The sequence below is a fragment of the Pseudorasbora parva genome, chromosome 21 (genome assembly GCF_024679245.1).
Source record: "Pseudorasbora parva isolate DD20220531a chromosome 21, ASM2467924v1, whole genome shotgun sequence".
Lineage (NCBI taxonomy): Eukaryota > Metazoa > Chordata > Actinopteri > Cypriniformes > Gobionidae > Pseudorasbora > Pseudorasbora parva.
The window spans coordinates 16,467,779-16,482,534 of NC_090192.1; positions in this window are offsets into that span (position 1 = coordinate 16,467,779).

Consider the following 14,756-nt stretch of genomic DNA (forward strand, 5'->3'; position numbering starts at 1 on the left):
TCCCGGCGTGTCCGTGATCACTTACTTCAGGCTTTATCAGAAGTTAGTTCCTGTTTGTTTTCACGGACGTTTTATAGCTTCCGGTCGATGACGATCGATCTTTTTTCCGATGGAATGGTTCTACAGGCGCTTCACGACGCATTAACGCAGAGGCGTTCTCCCAGCGTTTCGACGCAGCGTCTCGTTCCCTCAGGGAACTAGGGTTACATACGTAACCTGAGACGTTTTTGCAGTTTGATTGCACTTTTCTCCCAAAATATACAGTAAAATAACTTGTAAATAAATACAGTAATAGTCAGGGTCACTTTGAACAAATATCAAATGACAGAATGGGCAAACCTTTAAAGGAAAGATTTTATGAATTTTTGAAAATTGGACAGTGTAAGTGTTTGAATAGACAGATTTTATGCAGTTTGACTGCACTTTTCTCCAAAAAATATACAGTAAAATGACTTGTAAATAAATACAGTAATAGTCAGGGTCACTTTGAACAAATATCAAATGACAGAATGGGCAAACCTATAAAGGAAAGATTTTTATGAATTTTTGAAAATTGGACAGGGCAAGTGCTTGAATGAATTTTTGGGAGAGTTTGACTGCACTTTTCTCCAAAACTATACAGTTAAAATACTTGTAAATAAATACAGTAATAGTCGGGGTCACTCTGAACATATATCAAATGACAGAATGAGAAGACCTATGAAGGAAACATTTTTATGAATTTTTGAAAATTGGACAGTGTGAGTGCTTGAATGAATTTTTGGGGCAAATTTGACTGTACTTTTCTCCAAAACTATACAGTAAAACGACTTGTAAATAAATACAGTAATAGTCAGGGTCACTTTGAACAAATATCAAATGACAGAATGTGCAAACCTATAAAGGAAAGATTTTTATGAATTTTTGAAAATTGGACACAGTGTAAGTGTTTGAATAGACAGATTTTTTGCAGTTTGACTGCACTCTTCTCCAACAATATACAGTAAAATGACTTGTAAATAAATACAGTAATAGTTAGGGTCACTTTGAACAAATTTCAAATGACAGAAGGGGCAAACCTATAAAGGAAAGAATTTTATGAATTTTTGAAAATTGGACACAGTGTAAGTGTTTGAATAGACAGATTTTATGCAGTTTGACTGCACTTTTCTCCAAAACTATACAGTTAAATTACTTGTAAATAAATACAGTAATAGTCGTTGTCACTCTGAACAAATATCAAATGACAGAATGAGAAAGCCTATGAATGAAAGAATTTTATGAATTTTTGAAAATTGGATGCAGTGTAAGTGTTTGAATAGACAGATTTTTTTGCAGTTTGACTGCACTTTTCTCCAACAATATACAGTAAAAGACTTGTAAAAAATTACAATAACAGTCAGGGTCACTTTGAACAAATATCAAATGACAGAGTGAGCAAACCTATAAAGGAAAGAATTTTATGAATTTTTGAAAATTGGACACCGTGTAAGTGTTTGAATAGACAGATTTTTTGCAGTTTGATTGCACTTTTCTCCCAAAATATAAAGTAAAATGACTTGTAAATAAATACAGTAATAGTCAGGGTCACTTTGAACAAATATCAAATGACAGAATGGGCAAACCTTTAAAGGAAAGATTTTATGAATTTTTGAAAATTGGACAGTGTAAGTGTTTGAATAGACAGATTTTATGCAGTTTGACTGCACTTTTCTCCAAAAAATATACAGTAAAATGACTTGTAAATAAATACAGTAATAGTCAGGGTCACTTTGAACAAATATCAAATGACAGAATGGGCAAACCTATAAAGGAAAGATTTTTATGAATTTTTGAAAATTGGACAAGGCAAGTGCTTGAATGAATTTTTGGGAGAGTTTGACTGCACTTTTCTCCAAAACTATACAGTTAAAATACTTGTAAATAAATACAGTAATAGTCGGGGTTACTCTGAACATATATCAAATGACAGAATGAGAAGACCTATGAAGGAAACATTTTTATGAATTTTTGAAAATTGGACAGTGTGAGTGCTTGAATGAATTTTTGGGGCAAATTTGACTGTACTTTTCTCCAAAACTATACAGTAAAACGACTTGTAAATAAATACAGTAATAGTCAGAGTCACTTTGAACAAATATCAAATGACAGAATGTGCAAACCTATAAAGGAAAGATTTTTATGAATTTTTGAAAATTGGACACAGTGTAAGTGTTTGAATAGACAGATTTTTTGCAGTTTGACTGCACTCTTCTCCAACAATATACAGTAAAATGACTTGTAAATAAATACAGTAATAGTTAGGGTCACTTTGAACAAATTTCAAATGACAGAAGGGGCAAACCTATAAAGGAAAGACTTTTATGAATTTTTGAAAATTGGACACAGTGTAAGTGTTTGAATAGACAGATTTTATGCAGTTTAACTGCACTTTTCTCCAAAACTATACAGTAAAATTACTTGTAAATAAATACAGTAATAGTCGTTGTCACTCTGAACAAATATTAAATGACAGAATGAGAAAGCCTATGAATGAAAGAATTTTATGAATTTTTGAAAATTGGATGCAGTGTAAGTGTTTGAATAGACAGATTTTTTTGCAGTTTGACTGCACTTTTCTCCAACAATATACAGTAAAAGACTTGTAAAAAATTACAATAACAGTCAGGGTCACTTTGAACAAATATCAAATGACAGAGTGAGCTAACCTATAAAGGAAAGAATTTTATGAATTTTTGAAAAATGGACACAGTGTAAGTGTTTGAATAGACAGAATTTTTGCAGTTTGACTGCACTTTTCTCCAAAAATATACAGTAAAATGGCTTGTAAATAAATACAGTAATAGGCAGGGTCACTTTGAACAAATATCAAATGACAGAATGAGCAAACCTATAAAGGAAAGAATTTTATGAATTTTTGAAAATTGGACACCGTGTAAGTGTTTGAAGTGAAAGAATTTTGCAGTTTGACTGCACTTTTCTCCAAAAATATACAGTAAAATGACTTGTAAATAAATACAGTAATAGTCAGGGTCACTTTGAACAAATATCAAATGACAGAATGGGCAAACCTATAAAGGAAAGATTTTTATGAATTTTTGAAAATTGGACAGGACAATTGCTTGAATTAATTTTTGGGAGAGTTTGACTGCACTTTTCTCCAAAACTATACAGTTAAATTACTTGTAAATAAATACAATAATAGTCGTTGTCACTCTGAACAAATATCTAATGACAGAATGAGCAAACCTATAAAGGAAAGAATTTTAAGAATTTTTGAAAATTGGACACCGTGTAAGTGTTTGAATAGACAGATTTTTTGCAGTTTGATTGCACTTTTCTCCCAAAATATACAGTAAAATGACTTGTAAATAAATACAGTAATAGTCAGGGTCACTTTGAACAAATATCAAATGACAGAATGGGCAAACCTTTAAAGGAAAGATTTTATGAATTTTTGAAAATTGGACAGTGTAAGTGTTTGAATAGACAGATTTTATGCAGTTTGACTGCACTTTTCTCCAAAAAATATACAGTAAAATGACTTGTAAATAAATACAGTAATAGTCAGGGTCACTTTGAACAAATATCAAATGACAGAATGGGCAAACCTATAAAGGAAAGATTTTTATGAATTTTTGAAAATTGGACAGGGCAAGTGCTTGAATGAATTTTTGGGAGAGTTTGACTGCACTTTTCTCCAAAACTATACAGTTAAAATACTTGCAAATAAATACAGTAATAGTCGGGGTCACTCTGAACATATATCAAATGACAGAATGAGAAGACCTATGAAGGAAACATTTTTATGAATTTTTGAAAATTGGACAGTGTGAGTGCTTGAATGAATTTTTGGGGCAAATTTGACTGTACTTTTCTCCAAAACTATACAGTAAAACGACTTGTAAATAAATACAGTAATAGTCAGGGTCACTTTGAACAAATATCAAATGACAGAATGTGCAAACCTATAAAGGAAAGATTTTTATGAATTTTTGAAAATTGGACACAGTGTAAGTGTTTGAATAGACAGATTTTTTGCAGTTTGACTGCACTCTTCTCCAACAATATACAGTAAAATGACTTGTAAATAAATACAGTAATAGTCGTTGTCACTCTGAACAAATATCAAATGACAGAATGAGAAAGCCTATGAATGAAAGAATTTTATGAATTTTTGAAAATTGGATGTAGTGTAAGTGTTTGAATAGACAGATTTTTTTGCAGTTTGACTGCACTTTTCTCCAACAATATACAGTAAAAGACTTGTAAAAAATTACAATAACAGTCAGGGTCACTTTGAACAAATATCAAATGACAGAGTGAGCAAACCTATAAAGGAAAGAATTTTATGAATTTTTGAAAAATGGACACAGTGTAAGTGTTTGAATAGACAGAATTTTTGCAGTTTGACTGCACTTTTCTCCAAAAATATTCAGTAAAATGGCTTGTAAATAAATACAGTAATAGGCAGGGTCACTTTGAACAAATATCAAATGACAGAATGAGCAAACCTATAAAGGAAAGAATTTTATGAATTTTTGAAAATTGGACACCGTGCAAGTGTTTGAAGTGACAGAATTTTGCAGTTTGACTGCACTTTTCTCCAAAAATATACAGTAAAATGACTTGTAAATAAATACAGTAATAGTCAGGGTCACTTTGAACAAATATCAAATGACAGAATGGGCAAACCTATAAAGGAAAGATTTTTATGAATTTTTGAAAATTGGACAGGACAATTGCTTGAATTAATTTTTGGGAGAGTTTGACTGCACTTTTCTCCAAAACTATACAGTTAAATTACTTGTAAATAAATACAATAATAGTCGTTGTCACTCTGAACAAATTTCAAATGACAGAATGGGCAAACCTATAAAGGAAAGATTTTTATGAATTTTTGAAAATTGGACACAGTTTAAGTGTTTGAATAGACTGATTTTATGCAGTTTGACTGCACTTTTCTCCGAAAATATACAGTAAAATGATTTGTAAATAAATACAGTAATAGTCAGGGTCACTTTGAACAAATATCAAATGACAGAATGGGCAAACCTATAAAGGAAAGATTTTTAGGAATATTTGAAAATTGAACAGGGCAAGTGCTTGATTGAATTTTTGGGAGAGTTTGACTGCACTTTTCTCCAAAACTATACAGTTAAATAACTTGTAAATAAGTACAGTAATAGTCGTTGTCACTCTGAACAAATATCAAATGACAGAATGAGCAAAGCTATAAAGGAAAGAATTTTATGAATTTTTGAAAATTGGACACCGTGTAAGTGTTTGAATAGACAGATTTTATGCAGTTTGACTGCACTTTTCTCCAAAAATATACAGTAAAATTACTTGTATATAAATACTGTAATAGTCAGGGTCACTTTGAACAATTATCAAATGACAGAATGGGCAAACCTATAAAGGAAAGATTTTTATGAATTTTTGAAAATTGGACAGGGCAAGTGCTTGAATGAATTTTTGGGAGAGTTTGACTGCACTTTTCTCCAAAACTATACAGTTAAAATACTTGTAAATAAATACAGTAATAGTCAGGGTCACTCTGAACAAATATCAAATGACAGAATGAGCAGACCTTTGAAGGAAACATTTTTATGAATTTTTGAAAATTGGACAGTGTGAGTGCTTGAATGAATTTTTGGGGCAAATTTGACTGTACTTTTCTCCAAAACTATACAGTAAAACGACTTGTAAATAAATACAGTAATAGTCAGGGTCACTTTGAACAAATATCAAATGACAGAATGTGCAAACCTATAAAGGAAAGATTTTTATGAATTTTTGAAAATTGGACACAGTGTAAGTGTTTGAATAGACAGATTTTTTGCAGTTTGACTGCACTTTTCTCCAACAATATACAGTAAAAATGACTTGTAAATAAATACAGTAATAGTTAGGGTCACTTTGAACAAATTTCAAATGACAGAATGGGCAAACCTATAAAGGAAAGATTTTTATGAATTTTTGAAAATTGGACACAGTGTAAGTGTTTGAATAGACAGATTTTATGCAGTTTGACTGCACTTTTCTCAAAAAAAAAAATATATACAGTAAAATGACTTGTAAATAAATAAAGTAATAGTCAGGGTCTTTTTGAAAAAATATCTAATGACAGAATGGGCAAACCTATAAACGAATGATTTTTAGGAATTTTTGAAAATTGGACACAGTGTAAGTGTTTGAATTGACAGAATTTTTGCAGTTTGACTGCACTTTTCTCCAAAAATATACAGTAAAATGACTTGTAAATAAATACAGTAATAGTCGTTGTCACTCTGAACAAATATCAAATGACAGAATGAGAAAGCCTATGAATGAAAGAATTTTATGAATTTTTGAAAATTGGATGTAGTGTAAGTGTTTGAATAGACAGATTTTTTTGCAGTTTGACTGCACTTTTCTCCAACAATATACAGTAAAAGACTTGTAAAAAATTACAATAACAGTCAGGGTCACTTTGAACAAATATCAAATGACAGAGTGAGCAAACCTATAAAGGAAAGAATTTTATGAATTTTTGAAAAATGGACACAGTGTAAGTGTTTGAATAGACAGAATTTTTGCAGTTTGACTGCACTTTTCTCCAAAAATATTCAGTAAAATGGCTTGTAAATAAATACAGTAATAGGCAGGGTCACTTTGAACAAATATCAAATGACAGAATGAGCAAACCTATAAAGGAAAGAATTTTATGAATTTTTGAAAATTGGACACCGTGCAAGTGTTTGAAGTGACAGAATTTTGCAGTTTGACTGCACTTTTCTCCAAAAATATACAGTAAAATGACTTGTAAATAAATACAGTAATAGTCAGGGTCACTTTGAACAAATATCAAATGACAGAATGGGCAAACCTATAAAGGAAAGATTTTTATGAATTTTTGAAAATTGGACAGGACAATTGCTTGAATTAATTTTTGGGAGAGTTTGACTGCACTTTTCTCCAAAACTATACAGTTAAATTACTTGTAAATAAATACAATAATAGTCGTTGTCACTCTGAACAAATTTCAAATGACAGAATGGGCAAACCTATAAAGGAAAGATTTTTATGAATTTTTGAAAATTGGACACAGTTTAAGTGTTTGAATAGACTGATTTTATGCAGTTTGACTGCACTTTTCTCCGAAAATATACAGTAAAATGATTTGTAAATAAATACAGTAATAGTCAGGGTCACTTTGAACAAATATCAAATGACAGAATGGGCAAACCTATAAAGGAAAGATTTTTAGGAATATTTGAAAATTGAACAGGGCAAGTGCTTGATTGAATTTTTGGGAGAGTTTGACTGCACTTTTCTCCAAAACTATACAGTAATAGTCAGGGTCACTTTGAACAAATATCAAATGACAGAATGGGAAACCTATAAAGGAAAGATTTTTATGAATTTTTGAAAATTGGACAGGACAATTGCTTGAATTATTTTTTGGGAGAGTTTGACTGCACTTTTCTCCAAAACTATAAAGTTAAATTACTTGTAAATAAATACAGTAATAATTAGGGTCACTTTGAACAAATTTCAAATGACAGAATGGGCAAACCTATAAAGGAAAGATTTTTATGAATTTTTGAAAATTGGACAGGACAATTGCTTGAATTATTTTTTGGGAGAGTTTGACTGCACTTTTCTCCAAAACTATAAAGTTAAATTACTTGTAAATAAATACAGTAATAATTAGGGTCACTTTGAACAAATTTCAAATGACAGAATGGGCAAACCTATAAAGGAAAGATTTTTATGAATTTTTGAAAATTGGACACAGTGTAAGTGTTTGAATAGACAGATTTTATGCAGTTTGACTGCACTTTTCTCCAAAACTATACAGTTAAATTACTTGTAAATAAATACAGTAATAGTCGTTGTCACTCTGAACAAATATCAAATGACAGAATGAGAAAGCCTATGAATGAAAGAATTTTATGAATTTTTGAAAATTGGATGCAGTGTAAGTGTTTGAATAGACAGATTTTATGCAGTTTGACTGCACTTTTCTCCAAAAAATATACAGTAAAATGACTTGTAAATAAATACAGTAAAAGTCAGGGTCACTTTGAACAAATATCAAATGACAGAATGGGCAAACCTATAAAGGAAAGATTTTTATGAATTTTTGAAAATTGGACAGGGCAAGTGCTTGAATGAATTTTTGGGAGAGTTTGACTGCACTTTTCTCAAAAACTATACAGTTAAAATACTTGTAAATAAATACAGTAATAGTCGGGGTTACTCTGAAAATATATCAAATGACAGAATGAGAAGACCTATGAAGGAAACATTTTTATGAATTTTTGAAAATTGGACAGTGTGAGTGCTTGAATGAATTTTTGGGGCAAATTTGACTGTACTTTTCTCCAAAACTATACAGTAAAACGACTTGTAAATAAATACAGTAATAGTCAGGGTCACTTTGAACAAATATCAAATGACAGAATGTGCAAACCTATAAAGGAAAGATTTTTATGAATTTTTGAAAATTGGACACAGTGTAAGTGTTTGAATAGACAGATTTTTTGCAGTTTGACTGCACTCTTCTCCAACAATATACAGTCTATTCAAACACTTACACTGTGTCCAATTTTCAAAAATTCATAAAATTCTTTCCTTTATAGGTTTGCCCCTTCTGTCATTTGAAATTTGTTCAAAGTGACCCTAACTATTACTGTATTTATTTACAAGTCATTTTACGCATCTTTGAGGTCTATGGTGACAAACCAATCCTCCGATTTGACCTGCGCTACAATCTGTCTGAGTGTAAGCATCTTGAATTTGAGCTTGGCCACCGAGCGATTCAATAGCCTCAGATCTAATATCGGGCGTAAGCCCCCATCCTTCTTCGGCACGATGAAGTAACGGCTGTAAAAGCCTGACTCCCTGCTGGGAGGGGGAACCCTCTCTATAGCCCCTTTTTGCAGGAGTGTCTCTACTTCCTGTGCCATTACCAGAGCCTGCTCCGGGCCCACCTCTGTAGGTAGGACACCGCAGAAAGGAGGTGGCCGACTTCTGAATTGAATGGCGTACCCCTTTTCTACTATCTGCAGGACCCAACGAGATATATTTGATAGACGTTTCCACTCGTCTAGAAAATCTACTAAGGGAACCAGCCTCTCGAGGCTGGCCTCTGGTGTATTTTGAGCAACAAGCGCAGTGCCCTGAAGCGGCGGACCGGCAGGGAACAACTGACTTGACTGCTCGGGGACCCCCCGGAGGGGGTGCGGACCACCCTCGGGTGGCCCGCGGAGACCGACTGCGCCCCGGCATTGCGGCGGGGTTGGCAGCGCGGCCCCCCGAGGGTGCCGTAGGGAAACGGGTACCGTTAGCAGGGGTAAACACCGTTTCCCTACGGGGGGAACCACCCTCAGCGTCCTGACGCTTCTGGCGTCAGGAACGCTTCGACAAGGCCTTCTTGGCGATCAGGACTGTCCGCAGATCAGCCCTGCCCCTCGAAGGCCTCGTCTGAGAGCGCCGCCCCTCGTCCCCACGCTGAGGGGGAGCTCGGGCAGCGACGCTCTGCTTCTGTTGAGCCCTGTGTGAGGAGCTCGTACTCGGCCTGGGCTGCTTGGTGGTATCAGCAGCAGCCCCAGGGACCTGGACCCGGAGAGGGAGGAACTGCTTGAGCGCCGCAGCTTGCTTTTTCGACTCCTGGAACCTCTCGGTGACAGTGTGAACCGCGTCACCGAGGAGGCCTCCAGGAGAAAGCGGCGCATCAAGCAGAAAGGCTTTCTCCCTTTCCTTGATGTCTGTGGGGTTTAACCATAAATGCCTCTCCGTAGCCACCAATGCTGCCATGGAGCGGCCCACACATCTGGCCGTCTCCTTGGTGGCCCGGAGAGCTAAATCAGCTGAAGATCTTAATTCAGTGATAATATCTCCCCCCACAGCATCACTACCGTCCAGATCCCTTAGCAGGTCAGCCTGGTATGCCTGCACGATAGCCATCGTGTGCAGGCATGCAGCCGCTTGACCCGCCGCCGAGTACGCTTTACCCACCAACGCCGACGTTGTTTTTAAAGGTCTGGTGGGTAAAGTCGGGGCCTTAAGGGACGACGCCGAGGAAGGCGAGAGATGGCTCGCAAGCGTCTCTTCGACCTTTGGCATCGCCCCATAACCATACTGTCTCAGCCCGCAAATGTTGCTGTAGACCGAAGTCTGCGGGCTGAAGACACGATATGATGCCGGTCTCTTCCACGATCTTGCCACCTCGGTGTGCAAATCGTGGAAGAACGGCAGGCCCCGTCGCTGAGGTTCTGAAGCGCGAGACGGCAGGAAGCGTTCGTCTAGCTTGCTATGACGTTTTCTTCCTGCCTCAGATCTTTCAGTGGGCCAGTCGATGTTTAATCTGGCCACTGCTCGCGTCAAAACCTTAACTAGCTCCTCACTAGCAGGGGACTGAAGTGGCGAGTCTTCAGTATCGATACTTTCAACGTCCACCTCCTCAGAGCTGGACAGATGAAGTACCGGCGACTCTCTCGGGGGGGAAGAAACCGCCATGCGTGCTTCCATGCCCCGAGAAGAGCCGCTGGATGGAGCAGGTGAGGGCAGAGATAAGGCAGCGCCCGTCTCTAACCCCTCTGCAACATCCAATTGTGATCCCCACGACTGCAGCCTTCGCTCCGCCTCGGCGGCAGCGGGACCAGAGCCGCGGGGAACACGAGCCGAGGCACCCTCCTCGAAGAGTGCCCGGCGGGAGCGCAGCGTTCTCAGTGGCATATGCTCACAGTGCTCGCAAGCAGCCCCCTCGAGGGCTGCCTGGGCATGCTGCGCTCCCAAGCAGGCTACACAAAGAGAGTGTGTATCCCCGCTCGTGATGTAGCGTGGGCAGGGATGAACACACCTCTTAAAGTTACTGCTTTCGCTCGCCATTTTACTCTATCTATTTTATTTTCTCTTTGTTTGTTAATATATGTTGCAATATTTAACAAAAGGGTGGAAAATCTCTGGATATAGACAGACAAAAACACCAAATAGACAGACAGGTTCACACAGATCGCTTGCTGAAGGCTCAGAAGCTAGTTCCTGTTTGTTTTCACGGACGTTGTATAGCTTCCGGTCGATGACGTCATCACGCCGACGATCGATCTTTTTTCCGATGGAATGGTTCTACAGGCGCTTCACGACGCATTAACGCAGAGGCGTTCTCCCAGCGTTTCGACGCAGCTCGAGTTCCCCGAAAGGGAAATCTGTCTATTCAAACACTTACACGGTGTCCAATTTTCAAAAATTCATAATATTCTTTCCTTTATAGGTTTGCTCATTCTGTCATTAGATATTTGTTCAGAGTGACAACGACTATTATTGTATTTATTTACAAGTAATTTAACTGTATAGTTTTGGAGAAAAGTGCAGTCAAACTCTCCCAAAAATTAATTCAAGCAATTGTCCTGTCCAATTTTCAAAAATTCATAAAAATCTTTCCTTTATAGTTTTGCCCATTCTGTCATTTGATATTTGTTCAAAGTGACCCTGACTATTACTGTATTTATTTACAAGTCATTTTACTGTATATTTTTGGAGAAAAGTGCAGTCAAACTGCAAAATTCTGTCACTTCAAACACTTACACGGTGTCCAATTTTCAAAAATTCATAAAATTCTTTCCTTTATAGGTTTGCTCATTCTGTCATTTGATATTTGTTCAAAGTGACCCTGCCTATTACTGTATTTATTTACAAGCCATTTTACTGTATATTTTTGGAGAAAAGTGCAGTCAAACTGCAAAAATTCTGTCTATTCAAACACTTACACTGTGTCCATTTTTCAAAAATTCATAAAATTCTTTCCTTTATAGGTTTGCTCACTCTGTCATTTGATATTTGTTCAAAGTGACCCTGACTGTTATTGTAATTTTTTACAAGTCTTTTACTGTATATTGTTGGAGAAAAGTGCAGTCAAACTGCAAAAAAATCTGTCTATTCAGGCACTTACACTGCATCCAATTTTTAAAAAATCATAAAATTCTTTCCTTTATAGGTTTGCTCATTCTGTCATTTGATTTTTGTTCAGAGTGACAACGACTATTACTGTATTTATTTACAAGTCATTTAACTGTATAGTTTTGGAGAAAAGTGCAGTCAAACTGCATAAAATCTGTCTATTCAAACACTTACACTGTGTCCAATTTTCAAAAATTCATAAAAATCTTTCCTTTATAGGTTTGCCCCTTCTGTCATTTGAAATTTGTTCAAAGTGACCCTAACTATTACTGTATTTATTTACAAGTCATTTTACTGTATATTGTTGGAGAAAAATGCAGTCAAACTGCAAAAATTCTGTCTATTCAAACACTTACACTGTGTCCAATTTTCAAAAATTCATAAAAATCTTTCCTTCATAGGTCTGCTCATTCTGTCATTTGATATTTGTTCAGAGTGACCCCGACTATTACTGTATTTATTTACAAGTATTTTAACTGTATAGTTTTGGAGAAAAGTGCAGTCAAACTCTCCCAAAAATTCATTCAAGCACTTGCCCTGTCCAACCCTGACTATTACTGTATTTATTTACAAGTCATTTTACTGTATATTTTTGGAGAAAAGTGCAATCAAACTGCATAAAATCTGTCTATTCAAATACTTACACTGTGTCCAATTTTCAAAAATTCATAAAATCTTTCCTTTATAGGTTTGCTCAATCTGTCATTTGATATTTGTTCAGAGTGACAACGACTATTACTGTATTTATTTACAAGTAATTTTAATGTATAGTTTTGGAGAAAAGTGCAGTCAAACTCTCCCAAAAATTCATTCAAGCACTTGCACTGTCCAATTTTCAAAAATTCATAAAAATCTTTCCTTTATATTTTTGCCCATTCTGTCATTTGAAATTTGTTCAAAGTGACCCTAACTATTACTGTATTCATTTACAAGTCATTTTACTGTATATTTTTGGAGAAAAGTGCAGTCAAACTGCATAAAATCTGTCTATTCAAACACTTACACTGTGTCCAATTTTCAAAAATTCATAAAAATCTTTCCTTTATAGGTTTGCCCATTCTGTCATTTGATATTTGTTCAAAGTGACCCTGACTATTACTGTATTTATTTACAAGTCATTTTACTGTATATTGTTGGAGAAAAGTGCAATCAAACTGCAAAAAAATCGCCTCGGTTACGTATGTAACCCTCGTTCCCTGAGGAGGGAACGGAGACGTAACGTCAGTGACTCCTAGAAGCCTAGAAGCCAATCATCTTCGAGATCTTAGAAAATGCCCAATGGCAGTGCCAATGCCATGGGCATGCGAAATTTGCATGCGTAACTCCGCCTACCCACCTGGGCATATAAGGAAGTAGTTGGCATGAATCACATTATGTTACCTGCTGAGGAGCCAAGACTGACCTCTCGGCCGTTCCAGCGGTACAGCGGAAGTTACAGCGGGACGTTACGTCTCCATTCCCTCCTCAGGGAACGAGGGTTACATACGTAACCGAGACGTTCCCTTTCGTTCAGTCACTCCGACGTAACGTCAGTGACTGACGAATGGGGGTCCCAATGCAATAACGCCACTCGGCTGTCTTCCAGTGCCCTGCGCAAGCATGAGAACCCTGATGCAAGTTAGGACGGTCAAAGGCCTCTACTTAACGCAGGAATACCAAGGTACACTGGGAGGCATATTCCAGGAGGAGATATGCACCAAGATGCCTACCCGTAGGGAGGACTTAGGAATACACGTATGACCTGGGGGGCTGAATACGGAAGAGCACTGGGGTACCAGCCGCAGGTGGATTTTTAACCCCAGGGGGTGCCAAGGTTGCCAAGGGAATACACCTGCTCAGGGAGGCTTACGGTGGAAATACACATGTGGGGGTCGCCGGAGGGGAACCATGCACATGGGGCACCTGGCCGGACACGAGTGTCTGGGCTAAGGGCAGACTTACTGGCGTCGGCGTCGGCGTCGTCAGTGCTGGAGGAGCTCAGGGCTCTCGGGGAGCTCACCTGAGAAGAATATCGCACGTATCCAGTCCGTGGAGTGGAATGGCGAGCAAGCGAAGACACCTGAGCCAATCCTTACCGGCCACTAGTAGAGGCGAGTACATAGCCGGATACAGGCTCCACTCGGAGGTTATAGAACCTGGCGAATGTGTTTGGTGTCGCCCAGCCTGCAGCTCTGCGGATGTCTGTCAGCGGAGCGCCATGTGCTAAAGCCCAAGAGGAGGCCACACTCTGAGTGGAATGGGCCCTGACCCCAAGGGGACATGGACGTCCCTGGATGTCTCCCTGGACATGCTGGTAAGCCAAAACAATGGTGTCCACTACCCAGTGAGACAGCCTTTGCTTTGAGAGAGCCTTCCCTTTCAGCTTCCCACCATAACAGACAAAGAGCTGGTCTGAGGTCCTGAAACACTGCGTCCTGTCTACGTAAGCGCGAAGGGCGCGTACTGGACAGAGCAATGCCAAGGCTGGGTCTGCCTCTCCAAAGGCAGCGCTTGCAGGTTCACCACCTGGTCTCTGAACGGAGTGGTGGGAACCTTGGGCACATATCCAGGCCGGGGTCTCAGGATCACGTGAGAGTCAGCCGGCCCGAATTCCAGGCACGTTTCGTCAACCGAAAATGCCTGCAGGTCCCCTACCCTCGTGATGGAGGCCAATGCGGTCAGGAGCGCTGTCTTCATAGACAAGAACTTAACATCTACTGACCGCAAAGGCTCAAAGGGGCCCTCTGCAGAGCACTTAGAACTACTGAGAGGTCCCAAGAGGGTACGAGAGGATCACGAGGAGGATGTAGTCTCCTCGCACCCCTCAGGAACCTGATGACCAGGTCGTG